The 9,252-nt window shown below is 46.5% G+C and overlaps 1 long non-coding RNA gene across 2 annotated transcripts; it reads left to right on the top strand.

The window, feature by feature from the left end:
- Positions 1-949: 949 nt before the first annotated feature.
- Positions 950-5,032, top strand: LOC123190273 (uncharacterized). Of its 2 annotated transcripts, none has more exons than XR_006496267.1 (5): positions 950-1,510; positions 2,253-2,357; positions 2,460-2,707; positions 3,708-4,505; positions 5,006-5,032. It is a non-coding gene; the product is annotated as an uncharacterized lncRNA (long non-coding RNA). The 2 variants fall into 2 exon arrangements; XR_006496268.1 differs by lacking the exon at positions 5,006-5,032 and adding an exon at positions 4,847-4,931.
- The last annotated feature ends 4,220 nt before the right edge of the window (positions 5,033-9,252 follow it).

Here is a 9,252-nt window from a genome sequence, read left to right as displayed (position 1 = left end):
ATTTGAACAAACTATGCATGAATGTGGCCACAAGATTGATCATTTGGCTTGAAAGCCATGAATCTTCACACTTGATAGCTCGTTTCCGAAAACACTTTTTAAAAATAATTTCCGTATTACAAGTTTATTATTTTTCCTGGTAACTTGGTCACATATGATGACGCAATGCGAAGGTTTTCCATTTTTTTTTGATTTTTTTGAATTTTTTATGCCCGTTTCAAAATGCGGTCAAAACGGCGGGCTTGACCGTTCTTAGCTAGTGGTTGAATCTTGGAATTTTTTGGTGTTTCTATGATTAAATAGATACTTAATTATGTACCTAGAAATGATTTTTGGAAAAAATAAAGAGCAAACTACGAGGTAGCTACAGTTCAAATTTGACCCGTTTCCAGCTGAATCGGCGGAAATTTGTCTTTTTCACCGAAGGTGGATAAAAACTTTTGACACCTAACCATTTTGTCAATTGTGCATTAAATATGTCCTAGTATTTTAGAAAATTGATTTGATACAATTTCGCAACAAATATATTATAGGTCCTTCACAAAAAAACTTATTTTGGGCACTCGAAAAATGGAAAATTGATTTTTCGCGCAAAGGAAATAAAAACTCCCTTTGTCAATATTGTTTGAAAATCCACGATGTAAACTTGTGCAAAATATGATATCATTTGAACAAATATTTGATAGGACTTTCACAAAAAAACTCATTTTGAGCGCTGAAAAATGGAATGAATTTTTTTATCTTGAATCGATCACGACCAATTTTTTTATCTTGAATGGTCATAAGGTCATCAAATGGTTTGATGCGTTCTGATTGGACCATAACCATATCACGCGGATCACGCATCAACCACCGGTCGGATGCTTCCGAATCCAACGGCCCAAACCCACCCGAGCTGAAACCCTAGGTCAGTCCTCATGGACACCCCCCCCCCCCCCCCCCCCCCCCCGCCTCCATTCTTTCTCTCCCTCCCTCTCCCGCCTCCACCAGCGAGCCTCTCTGCTCTCCCTCGCTCCGATCTGGTGGAGCCACCGCCCCCAACCTCTCTCTCCGACTTCGATCCGCCGCCGCCTCCAACCGCTCTCACCCCACTCTTCTTCCCTTCCTCCTCGGGCAGCCCAGTCATCGTCGCGACCGAGGACCAGAGACGCGGACCGTCGTTGGTGCCTGCGCTTGGGAGAATTGAGGGCTGGCTCACGCCAACGCGGCGCCGTGGCGAGATCCGGCCGGGCGCCACGTCGCTGGACCCCTCCTGGCGCGGCAGATCTGGCCAGCGTAGGGTAGGTGTCGGCCCACCGCCGATCCGCCCCGGCGCCTCCGCGGCCAGGCGGCAGCGAGCAGATCTGGGTCGGGTCCCCGCCTAGAGAGGTCGGATGGGATGGTGCTCTCCGGGATGCGGGGGCTGTCGGTCTTCATCAGCGACATCCGCAACTGCCACAACAAGGAGCAGGAGCGCCTCCGCGTCGACAAGGAGCTCGGCAACATCCGCACCCGCTTCAAGAACGAAAAGGTACAAGACCCCTCCTCTCCCCACATCCATTTCGCGATCTGGGAGCCGCCCCGCGCTCACGGAATTCAGGCCTGCTTCCGCCCGACAGGAATTACCCAGCTGCGAATTGGGTCTGACTCCTCGTCCTCATCATACTAGTCCCGAAATGTTTGGTGGATGCTAGCTACCCTGCATCCAAAACTATCAAAATGCTGTGAAGCTACATCCTACCTCCTCTGCTATTAATCACATATCATAGACAGCGACATAGCCTCCCATCCTATGCACACTAGCGACAAAGTAAAGCTCCACACCATGGTTTTACTTTTATTAGTTGAATGTTTCGTTGAAAAGTGACTATGCTACATCTGAAACTGCTGCATCACCAAACAATGGTCACATGCCTGATCCACTAAAAAAACAATCGCATGGCCGTGCATCAAGGTGCTGTAATGCATGCTCGTTCATTATGATAAATACTCCTAAGCTAGACTAAGAAATATACTTTATTAACTTGATTAATTCATGTTGGATTACAAAAGGTGTGATGGCCCCCATTACAGAGGCGGGAGTTCTCCCTAAGCATACGGAAACTGCCAAATAATATAGATATTAGTTATTAGTCCCTACTTTCCTAGCAGCATGGTACTCATCCATATACAGATGGACATGAGCATACATCTTGCACATATCAGGTGTTTGTAGAGTCGGATAATAAAGATCTGCCATATTTTTTGACATACGATCTTACTTTGGATTGCAGATTGCCAAGGCCGGTGGTGAGAAGTGGAAGTCCTGAATGATGTTGTAAGTTCATGCCGGTCATCGATAGGAAGGCCGGCTACTCCTTCGTCTACCCATTCGGATGGTAGGTACTCCTCCATGAATCCTCTCCTCTGCTCTACTACATACGCATGCATACACTTGGTGATGCTACTGAATGAATGAATGTGTGGGTGGGTGGGTGCAGGAGGTGTCTGTGCAAGGGCAGGACAAGGTGTACAAGGACGTGATCAAGCCGCTGGAGAGCATCAGCATCAACATGACCTCCACCACCAAGGAAGACATCCGCGACCTCAGCCCGCCTGACCCCGCCGTCCGCGAGTGGACCTCAAGACTGTCGTGTACCACGCCGATGACGTCCTCGACGACTTCCTCTATGAGGTGCTGCACCGCCGTGCAACCCAGATCCGCCGCCGCTGCTCCACTACTCGCAAGGTTCATCCTACCTTCTCTTCCCACTCCGGCTAGCTCTGTTTGAGAGCTCTGTAAATTCCTATGCACTACAAATAGACTGTATGTAAGTGAATACATTTCTGCTTGTAAGAGGGTGTTTGGTTGGACGGTAAACTTGATGTGCAACTAGACCTCATTATTAGTTTGATGACGCCTAATCTCTAGCTGTGCATTATGAAGTATGAGTACTAATGACAATCAAAATGAAAGGATATCAATTGCCTTTGTTGCCTGCTCATTTAATTTATTAAAACTGCATGTGTGCGTGTAAGTATATCAATTTGCTGTTGTTCATCTTCAAAATATATGGATATACCTATTCCTACAATGTTTTGATTTCCTAGGTAGGTCTGTATTAGGCAGTGTTTCTTCTATGAAGAACTGTGCACTAGTGATAATAGTGTGAGATTGTTATTTACCCTTTACTTTTTTGGTGCTGGTTGGTGTGTGTGCGATCTTAAGTGCAGATCATTTGTCATTCACTGTTATTTACTTATGTGATCGTATCACAAGTAGAAATATCTGATGTTAGACTGTCCTTGTTTGCGTAGATTATGTTGGTTTAATGGTTATGCTGTTTGATGCATAAAAGATGTCTAGGTTATTTATACGATGATCCGCTCTAAATTTGTATATACCAATAGAAATGTGATTTGAGATGCAAATCCCTTTATCTAAATTCATTATCCACAATATAATATTTCCTTCAGTTTACAGTATGTTTACTTTGTATTCTGATTATATTAGATTTTAGTTGGTTTCAGAATGTGTATGTTTCATGGTCTTTTCTGATACTGGAAGAACTTATATGAATCTGATGCTTTATATATGTCCCTAGATGTCCTTATGCAATACCTGATATGATAACATGTACTTATGCAATACCTGATATGATGCTTGTGCCTCCCCTCTTCCTCTTCAATCTTGTTCTCTCCCCCCCCCCCCCCCCCACTCCTGACCCCTTCTTGTCTCGTCTATGCAGGTTGGCCACGCGGGCAAGCGACCAGCACGACGCCTGGAGAGGAGAGGAGAGCCTTCTCCTCACAGTAGAGTCGCCGCCCTTGTCTTGCTCGAGGAGGAGCAGGAGGGGCGCACCCAGCCACCACAGTCATTGCCGTACCACCTAGACCTCGAAATCCACGGCGGCGTCGTCCAGCCACCCAACTCCCCTCCGTCCCCTCTCCCCTCCTTGTTTCATTCGATCTAGCAGCCATGGATTTGGGTTCCTCAAGGCTGCCTAATTACTTTACTTTGTATGGATCCAATAATTTTGTTTGGTACAAAATAGCACCACCCTAGTTTGTCTACAATTTTGTTTACGGTGATGCCCCTGCATAGGATGTGCAGCAAGCCTTCCAATCTGCTTGTTTCGTTTCTGTTAGTGTGTGTATGTGCAAAATGATAGGCGCCTACCTTGTATCTTTCTTTCTAGATAGCATTCTAGTGTGGTAACATATGATTTACAGTTGCCTGTTCATGATGCTATACAAACTCTAAAAATTGGCACTTCAGTCAAGTATGGTTCCTTTCTGAACAATTGTTTCTACTTTTCCATCCTGGAATCCGATTGCATGCTATCGTAGATGGGTCTGGGTGTGCAGTGTTGCTGTTGTGTTACAATTGCTGTGGTTTATGTTGACTGAAAATGGGCTGTTTGTTTCAGAGGAGTGCCGCTGATATGATACTGCGGGATCTACAAAATAACCCTGAGATGTGGCTGCAAGTGGTGCACATCCTGTAGAACTCCCAGAACCTCAACACCGAGTTCTTTGCCCTTCAAGTAAGCTTCTGTTCCAGAATGTTTTAATTTCAGTAATTTACAAGGTTGTTCTCAACTGAATGAAGGTTGATCGATGTCGTGGCTGCAGCGGATCTTTGATTAGACCATGCATGTTTTGCATTTAGTACAGCCAACACTCGCCATTAATTACACTCTATTGTGGTTCACCGGTTATATTAGGAAATGGTGCTGCTAATATTTTTCTTGTCGAACTCGTAACCGGTTTTAAGCGGTTAAAATGCCTAGTTGCTTCGTATCCTACTGGGCCATCTTTGTTTGTGTTTCCCTATTTATTTTGTGAGCAAATGGAGTTTGTAAAAGTTTTTCTTTATCACTTTCAGTTTGTCAACTGAATTGCTTGAGGACAAGCAAAGGTTGAAGCTTGGGGGAGTTGATACGTCTCCGTCGTATCTACTTTTTCAAACACTTTTGCCCTTGTTTTGGACTCTAACTTGCATGATTTGAATGGAACTAACCCGGACTGATGCTTTTTTCCGCAGAATTGCCATGGTGTTGTTTTATGTGCAGAAAAAAAAAGTTCCCGGAATGACCTGAAACTTCACGAGGGTGGGGGGCACCCCCCCCTAGGGTGCGCCCCCTACCTCGTGGGCCCCCTGGAGCTCCTCCGACGCCAACTCCGACTCTATATATTTCCTTTCGGGGAAAAAAAATAAAGGAGAATACATCATCGCGTTTTACGATACGGAGCCGCCGTCAAACCCTAAAAGCTCTCGGGAGGGCTGATCTGGAGTCCGTTCGGGGCTCCGGAGAGGGGGATTCGTCGCCGTCATCATCATCAACCATCCTTCATCACCAATTTCATGATGCTTACCGCCGTGCGTGAGTAATTCCATCATAGGCTTGCTGGACGGTGATGGGTTGGATGAGATTTATCATGTAATCGAGTCAGTTTTGTTAGGGTTTGATCCCTAGTATCCACTATGTTCTGAGATTGATGTTGCTATGACTTTGCTATGCTTAATGCTTGTCACTAGGGCCCGAGTGTCATGATTTCAGATCTGAACCTATTATGTTTTCATGAATATATGTGAGTTCTTGATCCTATCTTGCAAGTCTATAGTCACCTACTATGTGTTATGATCCGGCAACCCCGAAGTGACAATAATCGGGAGCACTCCCGGTGATGACCATAGTTTGAGGAGTTCATGTATTCACTAAGTGCTAATGCTTTGTTCCGGTTCTCTATTAAAAGGAGGCCTTAATATCCCATAGTTTCCATTAGGACCCCGCTGCCACGGGAGGGTAGGACAAAAGATGTCATGCACGTTCTTTTCCATAAGCACGTATGACTATATTCGGAATACATGCCTACATTACATTGATGAATTGGAGCTAGTTCTGTGTCACCCTATGTTATGACTGTTACACGATGAACCGCATCCGGCATAATTATCCATCACCGATCCGATGCCTACGAGCTTTCCATCTACTGGTTTACGCTTATTTACTTTCCCGTTGCTATTGTTATAATCACTACAAAACACCAAAAAGATTACTTTTGCTTTCATTACTCTTTTGTTACCGTTACCACTACTATCACATTACTTTGCTACTAAACACTTTGCTGTAGATATTAAGTTATCCAGGTGTGGTTGAATTGACAACTCAACTGCTAATATTTGAGAATATTCTTTGGCTCCCCTTGTGTCGAATCAATAAATTTGGGTTGAATACTCTACCCTCAAAAGCTGTTGTGATCCCCTACACTTGTGGGTTATCTGCCAGCTTTGACTCAGTGGCTATCCTAAACTATGAGTGCAAGTAACTCTTTTGAGGTGGCGCACACGAGTCCACATATTCACCATATCAATACACCACTATGGATCTGCTCCCGTCTTCCTACGGGAAGGCCATCCATATATAGCACTCACGCTTATCTTGCGAGTTTTAGAGTATCCACTTTCACTTGTCTATGAACTATACAGGCAACCCAGAAACCAATTACCGCGGACACGGCTATTCGAGTAGATCATTTATAACCCTGCAGGGGTGTACTTCTTCACACACGCTCTCGCCAGTTACCACCATGTACACGTCGTGTATCTCGGCAACCTTCAAGTAGAAGCCTGGCAAGGGAGTCGGCCACGACCTGACTAACCATACAAGTCTCTAGTCCTGGTTTATCGCCTATTCAGGTTCCATCCGCGAGGAGATCCGGCTGGGGTTTCGCTCACAGCCCCAAACGATGTGTGCAGGGTTCCCGAGACACCAAACGGGCGCCCAGTACACCGTGCCATGGTCTACCGCATCATAGCCCACCCCTAGGGTCAGCGCTACGCACGGCCTCCAACACATATCCTACAAAACACCAGAAACTAGTTGCAACTCTTGGACAGAGATCAAGGTGATTAATAAGTCGAGAGAGTCAATTATGGATCCCAATGTGTGGTAGTAGTTGTTCATGGATCAGAAACACAGAACTCAGTTCCTGAGGACGGTCAATGAGACAACCCACCATGTACTCCTACATGGCCTCTCACCGCTACCTTTACCAAATCGTGTTCACACACTTAGCTCACACGTAGTAGGACATGTTCATCACCATTCCAATTCATCCCTGATGAATCAGACCTGACTCAACTCTAAGCAGTAGCAGGCACGACAAACAAGCATGAATGAGTAGGCACATCAAGGCTCAAACAACTCCTACTCATGCTAGTGAGTTTCATCTATTTACTATGGCAATGACAGGTCATGTAGAGGAAAAGGGGTTCAACTACCGCAGCATATAACTGTTGAATTGTTGTTGTTCTAATGCAGTAAAAGAGAGCAGGAGCGAGAGAGTGGGATTGTATTGGAATGAATAAGGGGGTTTTGCTTGCCTGGAACTTCTGAAGATAATATAGTTCTTCATCGGTGTCATCAAACTCATCGTCGAAACACGTCTATCAAGAGGGAACAACCACCGACAAACAAAGAAGAAACACAATCAAAGCCATGCAACAATATGATGCATGAATGTGACATGGCAATATGCTATTGATTGGCCTAATGCAACTAGCAACAAGTTAAATGGAGTTGGTTTGAACACTAGGTTCAAATTCAAACTCCATATGTGCTTTCTTAAATGCCATTTAATTGAATTGTCCTAAAAAGAGGACATAAGTTGCTCTAACATGCATGCAAAATCCATAAATAGATTCTTTACATTTTTCCGATCATTTTTCATATATAAATTATTTGATTTGGAGCTACGGTTGAATTACTATGATTTTTAGAAGTTTTAGCTATTATCTAAAATAAATAAACCGTTTAGATTTATTTAAAATCCAGAAAAGGGTTTATTGCGTCAGCACTGCGTCATGTTGACCTCAGCAGGTCAACAGACCCAATCCAGGTCAAACCTGACCTGCGGGACCCATTGGTCAGTGACTCGGAGCTGGGTTGGGTGGATGACAGGTGGGACCGGTCAATGCTGACTTGGTCAAAGTCAAAGCTGACACGTGGGGTCCACAAGATTAGCACTAATCTAAAAAGAAATTAAACTAACCAAAACAGGCACAGGGGCCCACATGGCAGTGGCTCTGGGGTGTTTAGCATGGTCATTAGTGCTAACTAAACCAGTGCCACGTCATCACGCCGGAGATTTGCCAACGGCGACCACGGAACACGGCGGGGAAATGCCGGAGTTGAGCTACAAGCGGCGGTTGGATGCGCGGAGACCACCGGGGCATAGGTCGTGCTCTCCCGCATCCAGAGGAGCGAGTGGGTGGCCACGGGGGCGCCGGATCTCGCCAGAACGTAGCTCGCAGAGGCGGCCGGTGTTCGGGTTTGAGCGTGCATAGGGCTGCGGTGCGCTAGGAGGCCAGCTGAGGGGCTGGGAGGCTCCCTGGAAGTGCCCTGGGCACAAGTGCGTGCTCGGCTGCGAGGTGCAGCGCCTGTGGCCATGGCGGTGTGTTGGCCAGCGACGGCAGGCTTCCGGCACGGCGAGGATCGATGGCTACGACATGAATTCGACAAGGGGAGCAGAGGGAAAGTGGTCAGGGGCTCACAACGGAGACGATGGGATGGTCAGCATGCTCGGGGAAGGCCTGGAGGCGATGGGATGGCGGCAATGATCTCGGTCGGCCGTGGTTGAAGAAGATGGCAGTGACGGCGAAGCAGGCCTCCCGTCGACGTGTATCTCGATGGAGAGGGCGAGGAAGACACGGCGGTGCTTCTGGGCTGCTCGAGGGAACGAGGGAGAGGCGATGGCCGCGGTGGTGCTCGTCGTCGGCGGCGGGCGCGTTCGGTGACGAGAACAGAGGAGGGGGGAGCGTTCGAGGGAGAGAGAGGGAGAGCCGGACGGCTCTGGGGGTCGCGTAGCGTCGTCCAGACACGTCGAGGAGGAGCCAGGTAGGCAGGGAGGGAGGAGGTGGCCGCGGCGTGTGGCTGCGCGCGTCGGGCACGCGCCCTCGCCTACTGGTGCAAGGAGGAAGGCGACAGGAGAGCGCCTGGTGGGCTGGGCCGCCAGGTAGGTTGAGGTAAGTTTCTGCTCTGTTTTACTTTTCTTCTTTTTTCTATTTTTCTGCTATTTGTTTTGATTTGATCTAAATACCAAATCAATTTGAAACTTCATGAAAATAACTGTGTAAGCTAAGTGGTCTTATCCAAAGCCACACAACAATTTTCAGAATTATTGAACTTATATTTAATACATAATAAATATAGATCCAATACAAATAATTATTGGGTTGGCTCAAATGCCCAAAATAATTATTTCTGAGCTCCTAAAAATATTGACTTG

The sequence above is a fragment of the Triticum aestivum genome, chromosome 2A, assembly GCF_018294505.1.
Source record: "Triticum aestivum cultivar Chinese Spring chromosome 2A, IWGSC CS RefSeq v2.1, whole genome shotgun sequence".
Lineage (NCBI taxonomy): Eukaryota > Viridiplantae > Streptophyta > Magnoliopsida > Poales > Poaceae > Triticum > Triticum aestivum.
The sequence above is the reverse complement of the archived record's forward strand: the minus strand, read 5'-3'. Positions and strand labels throughout refer to the sequence as shown.